Source organism: Melospiza melodia, chromosome 24 (genome assembly GCF_035770615.1).
Source record: "Melospiza melodia melodia isolate bMelMel2 chromosome 24, bMelMel2.pri, whole genome shotgun sequence".
NCBI classification, from domain to species: domain Eukaryota; kingdom Metazoa; phylum Chordata; class Aves; order Passeriformes; family Passerellidae; genus Melospiza; species Melospiza melodia.
Window position 1 is genome coordinate 11,744,571 of NC_086217.1, and position 10,223 is coordinate 11,754,793.

The following is a 10,223-nucleotide window of genomic DNA, read 5'->3' on the forward strand; positions in this document are numbered from 1 at the left end:
GTGAGGAGATTTAACCCAGAAAAGCTGAAATTTCCCCAGGTGTGCTCAGGGAGGAGATGTAACCCAGAGCAGCTGAAACTCCTCCAGGTGTGTTCAAGGAGGAGATTTAACCCAGTTGAAATCCTCCAGGTGTGCTCAGGGAGGAGATTTAACCCACCTGCAGCTAAACCTCCTCCAGGTGTGTTCAGGGGTTCCTGGGCCCCCATCCTGCAGCTTCCCAGCTCCCTCCTCTTGCCAAGGGAAGGGGGGAGCCCTGTCCCTGACAGGATCCTGCCTGGGGGCTGCAGCCCTGCCTGCAGGTGATAAATAATGAGTGAAAATCGGGGAAATAGTAAATAATATATTTACAGGCCTGCATAATGGATGACACCGAGCTCAGGCTGCAGTGAGAGATCCCTGCTTGGCAGAGGGATGAGGACACGGTGAGGGGGACACGTGGCTCTGACAGGCTCCCCAAGCCTGTCCCCCCATAAAAATCAGCCTTTCCCTTCCCCACTTGTGCTCCCACAAAGCCCCAGGGGCCTTTTAGGGAGATGTAATTACCAGCTCCTCAATCAATCCCGTCAGCAGCAGCCAAACCTCAAAGTGAATTATCCCATAATTGGGTTGGGACGGGGCTGTGGGGGCACTGGGCAGGAGGGAAGGGAGGGGAGGGTCCCAGCCCCTCCCCACACCCAGCCCACCCACCCTGCAGGATTTGCCATCCCACCCAGCTCTTCTCTGCTCCCCTCAGGCTCTGGGTGTTCCTGGGGTCACCCCATCCCAAACATGGCCCTGTGTTACCCCAGGGAGTGTGGAGACACTCAGGAAATGGATTCTGGCCGGCTCCCACCGAGGAATTCTGCTTCCAAGGGGCCCTGGGTGGGATTTGCTGTCCCTGGTCACCCCTGAGAGCTGTTGGCTCATTAAGCATTGGCGGAGGACGAGGTTTGGGCTGGGGGTGAAGGGGCAGCTCCGAGCCCTGGCCCTGCTCTCCCAACACATTCCTTCCCTCAACAAACATCCCTGTGGGGTCCAGGGCAAAATACCAAACAGCTGGAGCAAATCCCCAGCACAACCCCACAGACAGGACTTGGGGGAACCACGCTGGTGTGCCTCAGTTTCCCTGGATGAGCTCCAGTCTGGCCATACCATGGGTGAGATGGGGACAGGGATGACACAGAGCCCTTCCCAACTGGTTGGTGCCACCACCTTGCTGGGAGGGAGGCTGGGAAAGATCCATCCCGCTGCCCTCTGGATGAAACAGCTACATTTCAGATAATTCCAGATAGTAAATTTTTTGAGTCCCTATAAGCTAAAATCAATATTGGCACAACTGTGCGTCATTAAAAACTAAATGAACATGACAAAGCCAAACTGCTGCCTATTAAACAAATGAGTTTCTATCCGCACAGGCACAGCGGGTTCTGAAATCCTTTATTCCGGGAGCAGAGCTTTTATCCGAGGGGTGGGAAGGGGCGGGAGCTGGGCTGGTGTGTGCCTGCCCTTCCCAGGACACGCTGTACCGGAGCTCAGCTGTACCGGGACACCGGGACACGCTGTACCGGAGCTCAGCTACACCGGGATATGCTGTACCAGAGCTCAGCTGTACCGGGACACCGGGACACACTGTACCGGGAGCTCAGCTACACTGGGACACCGGGACACGCGGTACCGGAGCTCAGCTACACCGGGACACCGGGACACACTGTACTGGGAGCTCAGCTACACCAGGACACGCTGTACCGGAGCTCAGCTACACCAGGACACGCTGTACTGGGAGCTCAGCTACACCGGGACACGCTGTACCGGAGCTCAACTACACCGGGACACCCAGACACACTGTACCAGGAGCTCAGCTACACCGGGACACCGGGACACGCTGTACCGGAGCTCAGCTACACCGGGACACCGGGACACGCTGTACCAGAGCTCAGCTACACCGGGACACCGGGACACGCTGTACCAGGAGCTCAGCTACACCGGGACATGCTGTACCGGAGCTCAGCCACACCGGGACACGCTGTACCGGAGCTCAGCCACACCGGGACACGCTGTACCAGAGCTCAGCTACACCGGGACACCGGGATACGCTGTACCAGAGCTCAGCTACACTGGGACACGCTGTACCGGAGCTCAGCTACACCGGGACATGCTGTACCGGAGCTCAGCCACACCGGGACACGCTGTACCGGAGCTCAGCCACACCGGGACACGCTGTACCAGAGCTCAGCTACACCGGGACACCGGGATACGCTGTACCAGAGCTCAGCTACACTGGGACATGCTGTACCAGAGCTCAGCTACACCGGGACACGCTGTACCGGGAGCTCAGCTGTACCAGGACACCGGGACACGCTGTACCGGAGCTCAGCTACACCAGGACACCGGGACACGCTGTACAAGAGCTCAGCTACACCGGGACACGCTGTACCAGAGCTCAGCTGTACCAGGACACCGGGACACGCTGTACAAGAGCTCAGCTACACCGGGACACCGGGACACGCAGTACTGGGAGCTCAGCTATACCAGGACACCCAGACACGCTGTACTGGGAGCTCAGCTACACCGAGACACGCTGTACTGGAGCTCAGCTACACTGGGATACGCTGTACCAGAGCTCAGCTGTACCGGGACACCGGGACACGCTGTACCAGAGCTCACCTACACCAGAACATGCTGTACCAGAGCTCAGCTACACCAGGACACGCTGTACCGGAGCTCAGCTACACCGGGACACCGGGACACGCTGTACCAGAGCTCAGCTACACCAGAACATGCTGTACCGGAGCTCAGCTGTACCGGGACACCGGGACACGCTGTACCAGGAGCTCAGCTACACCGGGACATGGTGTACCGGAGCTCAGCCACACCGGGACACGCTGTACCGGAGCTCAGCCACACCGGGACACCGGGACACGCTGTACCAGGAGCTCAGCTACACCGGGACATGCTGTACCGGAGCTCAGCTACACCAGGACACCGGGACATGCTGTACCAGAGCTCAGCTACACCGGGACACCGGGACAAACCAGGCGGTGCTGGGGATGTGGAACAGGAGAGGGACAGGAGAGGGAGGGTCCTGTGTGCTCCAGGGATGGTGTAACAGTGCAGAGGTGACACAATGGTGACACAATGGCAATGAAATGGTGACACAACCTCAATGTCATGGCAATGACACGGTGACAGGATGGAGACACAGTGGGAATTCAATGGTGACACAATGGCAATGAAATGGTAACACAACAGTGACACAACAATGGCAACACAAAAGTGCAACAGTGACAAAATGGGACTTCAAAGGTGGCACAACAGTGACACAATGGTGGTGCAGTGGTGACACAATGGCAATGCAGCAGCGGCACAACAGTGACACAACAATGGCAACACAACAGTGCAACGGGGACAAAATGGGACTGCAATGGTGACACAATGGCACTGGAATAGTGACACAACAACAATGTCACAGTAATGCTGTGGTGACACAGTGACAACGCAACAGCGACACAACAGTGACACAACAGTGGCAACACAACAGTGCAATGGTGACAAAATGGCACCGCAACAGTGGCACAATGGCAACACAACCACAATGTCATGGCAATGACACGGTGACAAAATGGTCACACAATGGCACTGCAATGGTGACACAAGGGTGCCACAAAAGGCAGCAGTGTGACAATGGCAGTGCCATGGCAATGCAAGAGCTGCTCCCCACGCCCAGCACTGCCTGATCCTCCTGGAACTGTGGCAGGACCCTGCCCCAAACCCTCCCACCCCAAATCCTGGCAGTCCTGGCCGTGTCCCCTCCCCTCCAGGGACTGGGAGGGCTGACCCTGCCTGTCACCTGTCACATCACTGCTGGGGACACTGCCAGCCGCCCACGGCCTGTCCCCGCGCTGCCATCGCCGTGTCCTGATTGTGTCCTGGCTGTCTCCGCGCAGGTTCCCGTGCGAGGAGGGGCTGGCAGGGGGAAGGGGCCGGTTCTGCCGCCTCCCCCCGGCCCCAGCGCCCCCGGCAGCCGCAGCAGAGCCGGGCAGGCCGGGAAAGGTCAGATCGCTGAGCCGTGAGCGCCGGAGGGCGGCTGAGCCGCTCCCACCCGTGCCAAGGGCTCCGGGGGCGCCGGGAAGGGCTCTCTGTCACCTCCATCCTCATCCCCGCAGGCTGTGCCAGGCTCTGTGCCCGCCCATGGCTCCTGGTGGCACTGGTGACCTGCTCCATCCCCCTGCCCTGCCCTCCCTGGGGACATCTCCCCATCCTTCCCCCACCAGAACCTTCCTTTCATTTCTTCTCCTCTATTTAACATTTCCAATTTCTTCTCCGTGCTCCTCATTTTTTCCATTATGGTTCCCATTTCCTTCTTTTAAAGCTTTCCGACATGAAAATATTTTATTTTTGGGAGCTCGGGGAAGGCCTTGTTTGGCACAGGTTCCCTGGACATCCTCTGCTCAGGCCAGTCTGGGGGAGGTGATCCATGGAGGTCCCTTCCAACTGGAAATATTCCGTTCCTTTCCATCCAGAAGTGCTCCATTTCTGGAGTCTGCTTGGGATTTGGGGGAATGAAGGGAAAAATGGGGGGTTGGGAGATTCTGATTGGGATCTGGGTGAGCAGAGCCCCTTGTCCCTTTGTCTGGAGGATTCCAGAGCCTTGCTGGACTTTGGGGGTAATGAATTGTGTCCACACATGGAATTTGGCTTCCTGGAGCCACCAGCTGCCCATGGTGCAGGGTGATGGATTGTCCCTCTGGGAACAGTGTGGAGCATCCCAGCTCCTGCCTTGGTGGCACTGAGGGCTGTCACTTGTCAGCAGAGTGTGAAGTTCACCTCTGTGACAAGGAAAAGTGATGGGAATGGAAAACTGAGGCTTGGGAGGGATTTTCCCAAGGAAAATGTGCAGGACTCAGCCATGGCCTCCATGCCCATCCTGCCTGGTGCTCCAGCAGAGGGATGGATGGCAAGGCGGCTGCATCCCTGGTCTGGAATTACTCCCTGAAGGAGCTGGGGAGAAGCTGCACCCCCAGGAATGCCAGACACAGGCAGAGGAGTCGATCCCATCCCTACAGAACCGAGGCCTGGGAGCTGCTGGGGGAAGTTTTATGGTGCTCGAATCAATCAGTGGGAATCCCATAAAAGTCAGTGGGTATAAATGGGTTCCTGGGATAGGTTTTGACATCCAATTGTCTTTTCCATTTCAGTTGTCATAAAGCTCTGCACACCCAGATATACAGCCCGAGCTGGGGCGCACACCAGGAAACGCTGATGTGCAGCCACGTGTGCCACAAGCCCTGGCACACGTGCACGGAGAGGCTCTGGACACACTCAGGGAGGAGCCCCAACCCCTCCCGAGGACCCAGGGATCCATTTCCCTGCCGCTACCCACGGCAGGAGCAGAGCATGGGTGACAGGGGATCGATCTGTGAGGCTGCTCCGAGAAAAAACCTCATTTAAAGGGAAACTTAGATGAGCAAGCAAGTCGTACATCATCTCCCTGTGAATGGTTTGTCGGGCTCGGGGAGGTGAGAGACAGGGCTGGCTTGGCAGAGAGGGGAGGGAGGAGGGCCCTGCTTGTGATCCCATTGCTGAGGCTGAGCACTGGATGTGGGGGGCCTGAAAGTGGGGTGTCCCCCTTCCCCAGCCCCCCACCCTGGAGCTGGAATCACCAGGAGAAGGTGACTCTGCCCCGCTGTAGCACTTCCAGATAAAGAATTATGGATCATTTCTTTCTGCCCATCTGGCACGCAGGGAAGGGACGTGCAGGAACAAAACCCCTGGCTCCAGAGTCTCCTTTTCCTCCTCCTCCCTCATCTTGGCCTGTTTGGAAAGGAGAGTTAAAGAAGCTGGAATGGAGGAAGAGGAGGGACGGTGTGGTGTAAAGATCTCACACAGGACCCTTGGAATCTCTGGGGTTCCACAGTGGAGAGCAGCATCCCTGGGTGTTGTGATGGAATCCTGTCATCCCTGGGGTCCCACACCAGAGTCCTGTTATTCCTGACATCCCAGACTGGTGTACCATCATCCCTGATGTCCCAGACGGGAGTGCCACCATCCCTGACATCCCAGACTGGTGTACCATCATCCCTGATGTCCCAGACTGGTGTACCACCATCCCTGATGTTCCAGACTGCAGTGCCACCATCCCTGATGTCCCAGACGGGAGTGCCACCATCCCTGACATCCCAGACTGGAGTGCCACTGTCCCTGATGTTCCAGATGGGAGTGCCACCATCCCTGACATCCCAGACTGCAGTGCCACCATCCCTGATGTTCCAGACTGGAGTGCCACCATCCCTGACATCCCAGACTTGTGTACCATCATCCCTGACATCCCAGACTGCAGTGCCATCACCCTTGGGGTCCCCTGCCAGCTGGCACCAGAGCTCCTCGGCCAATAACTCACACCGAGCCTCTGCCTCCGTTCCAAATCCATCTCTCCGGAGAGCAGCAACGTGCCGCCCGGGATTTATCCCCTCCCCGGGGCGGGTGGCTCGGTGCAGCAGATGCCACTTTGTGTCACAGCCTGATTTCTCTCCCCTCGATTCGCAGCTCATCACCAGCTCCGGCGGTGACCGCTCCCCTAAATCACCGCCTGCTCTCTCTGGCATTGATGCCGCGATTTTTCTCCTCTCCGAAGAGGCTCTCGCTGGCTGCGGCTCCGCGGGGACGGAGGGGCTCCGAGCTCGGCCCCAATCCATGGGGCACTGGGGGCTGGAGAAGGGGGTGCCCGGCACGCACACCCCGCACCAAGGCCGCTCCCCGCCTTCTGCTCGGCAGGGAGGGCTCCCCGGACCAGCCGGGGCTCGTTCCGGGCACAGCTCCCCGGCTTGGCAGCGGCTGCAGCCCCGCGGCCCTGCCAGCGCTGCCTGCCTGGCAAACAGCGGCTTCCTGCTGGCTGCCGGCACGGCTGGAACTCCAGAGAGGATCCAGGCAGGGCTGGGAGCTCCAGGGAGCATCCCGGCTGAGAATTCCAGAGAGCATCCTGGCTGCAGGCAGGGCTGGGAGCTCCAGAGAGAATCCCGACTGAGAATTCCAGAGAGCATCCTGGCTGCAGGCTGGGTTGGGAGCTCCAGGGAGCATCCTGGCTGGGAATTCCAGAGGATATCCCGGCTGCTGGCAGGGCTGGGAGCTCCAGAGAGGATCCTGGCTGGGAATTCCAGAGAGCATCCCTGCTGAGAGCTCCAGAGAGCATCCCAGCTGCCGGCAGCGCCGCCGGGAGCTCCTTTGTCAGAAGGGCCCCAGACGCTCCCCTGGGTGTCCCCTGGGGCCGGGAAGGGCGGTGGATGTCCCCGCGGGGTGGCCGGCTGTGGGTGCCCGGCCCCGGGCAGGTTTGGCGGTGGATGGTGCTCGGCACAGACCGCGTTCCTGTGGGATTTTGCGGCTGAGTGATCGGGCAGAGGACACCGCTGTCCCACGGGGCTCAGCCAGGTGCGCTCCAGCCCCGCGGAGCTGCAGGGAGGGAAAGGCGAGATGGAGGGATGCTGTGCCAGGATCCCTGGATCCCTGCTCCAGCCCGAGCCTGAGGAGGCTGGGGGTGGATAAAGCTCATCTCCTCCAGCATATGGAGCTCGGAGCGAGCTGTCCCCAGGCAGCGGCGGGGCGGGCACGGGGAGCGGCCCCTGGGCCCGCGGCCCCTGCCAGAGCCTGCCCGCATCCACACGCTGCTGTCCCCTGTCCCCTGTCCCCTGCCAGGATCCGTCACCGCCGCTGCCCGGGGAGGGACGCGGGCACTGATCCGTGCTGGCCTCGGCTCCTGGCGCAGGGACGTGGCACAGCCCCACGGCCGGGGGAGGGAGCGCTGGCTGCCGTGCAGGATGCTGCCTGAGGGCTCCGGGACCTCGGAAGGGAGGAACGGAGCCTTCGAGCCCCCGGCTGGGGGCAGCAGGGACAGGCAGCTGGTGCCCCTTGTCCCCCGTGCCACACTCACGTGGCCAGGCCGTGGGGACGCACGTCCCTGGGCACTGGGGACAGTGGGACTGATTTAAATCCATTTTATGTGCCAGTCCCTCTCTGTGAGTCCCCATCTCTGTGACATTAGAGTGTGGCATCACCAGGGCTGGGTCCACAGGGTCCTGACTGAGCAGGATGAGACCCTGGGCCACGTCCAGCCTCGGGAATCAGGCTGAGCACTGGAAAGTTCGAGTCCATCTGCATCTCCTGAGGTGCCAATGAATCCCTCCCAGTGCCACCAGCCCCTGTGTGTCCCCAACCCAGGTAGCTGTGGCCCCCAACACCCCCACAGCACCCCTGGACACCCTCAGCCACCCCCTGCCAGAGCCAGGCCCGTGCTGCACCAGGGTCCCCAGTGCAATGGCAGTAACAAGCTTCTGTTAAATAATTGAATTCCTCAAATTGTTCCCTTTTCCCTCCGGTTTTGGTACACATTTGTCACCGTGCCATTAGGCAGACGCTTTGCTCGCACTTCATTTATTCATAAGCGCAGCCGTGACAATGACAGCGGAGCTGAGCACAACTGCTGGCACGGGGCACGGCTGCCCTGGCACTGCCAGGTCTCACAGTGGCACCAGAGCAGTGACAACACCGGGGTCATGGTGAGGATGGGGCTCTGTGCATCCTGCTTGTCACTGCTTCCCCATTTTGGGGGACAGATGGGGACAATCAGCTCTGTGCCCACTGCACCCCATCTCCTGCAGTGGCTCTGGGTGGTGGCACTGCTGAGCGGCGCGAGAACCACCCCAGGAGCTCAGGAGTGCCCAGAGCTGGAGCTGCCTCTGCTGGGAAGGGATTAAAGGTGAGCCTGGCCTTGCTCCTGCTCAGCAGAGCCACCAAGGGCTCCTGCACCAGGTGGAAAATCCATTAAAGGCCATGAGGGAACAGCAATCCCTGGTTCTGGATGTCACCAACGTCACCTGCAGCCAGGGACCAGCACCGTGGATTGACACAGGACATCAGGATGTGCCCATCCCGTGGCAAACTGCCCAAACTGGGCATGGCCAGGGCAGCTCTGGATGGGCACAGAGCCACAGCAAACTGCCCATGCTGGGCACAGCCAGAGCAGCTCTGGGTGCCCACAGACCCACACCCCCAGCCCTGGCTCCTGCCAGAGTCCCCGAGGCACTGAGCACCCTGAGGGTGCCACGCTGGCACTCCTTGGCCCAGGTGGCAGCACCCACAGGTCCATCCGTGCCAGGGACGTGCCTCGCCTTGCACGAGCTCGGCTCAGCTAATTGCAGTAATTAGCCCGTAATGAAGCAATTATTTGAAGACGTGGTTCCACGTGTTCCTGCAAGGGGGAGGACGGGGGGACGCGGTCTCAGCAGGCACAGGGGACAAGGACATTGCCCGTCCCCAGAGGGCACGGTGGGGACACGGCGGGGACACGGTGGGGACACGGTGGGGACACGGTGTTTTATCCGTTTTCTCCGGGTTTTTGCCTGGGATTCCCGTCCCCCCATGACTCCGGTGAACGGCAGAGGCCGGAGCCAGGCTGGGACCCCGTGGGGGTGGCGGGGATGGATGGATGGATGGATGGATGATGGATGGATGGATGGATGGATGGATGGATGGATGGATGGATGGTGGATGGATGGATGATGGATGGATGGATGGATGGATGGATGGATGGATGGATGGATGGATGGATGGATGGATGGATGGATGGGGGATGGATGGATGGATGGATGGATGGATGGATGGATGATGGATGGATGGATGGATGGATGGATGGATGGATGGATGGATGATGGATGGATGGATGGATGGATGGATGGATGGATGGATGGGGGATGGATGGATGGATGGATGGATGGATGGATGGATGGATGGTGGATGGATGGATGATGGATGGATGGATGGATGGATGGATGGATGGATGGATGGATGGATGGTGGATGGATGATGGAGGGATGGATGGATGGATGGATGGATGGATGGATGGATGGATGGATGGATGGATGGATGATGGAGGGATGGATGGATGGAATGGATGGGAGGGATGGGATGGATGGATGGATGGATGGATGGATGATGGAGGGATGGATGGATGGAATGGATAGGAGGGATGGGATGGGATGGGATGGGATGGGATGGGATGGGATGGGATGGGATGGGATGGGATGGGATGGGATGGGATGGGATGGGATGGGATGGGATGGGATGGGATGGGATGGGATGGAGCTGCGCTGGCGGGAGCTGCACGGACACGCTGCTCCCGAGCTCTGTGCCGCAGCCGGAGCCAGGGAGAGCCGGAGCCAGGCGAGGAGAGGCCGCCAGCTGGCCGGCTCCGCTCT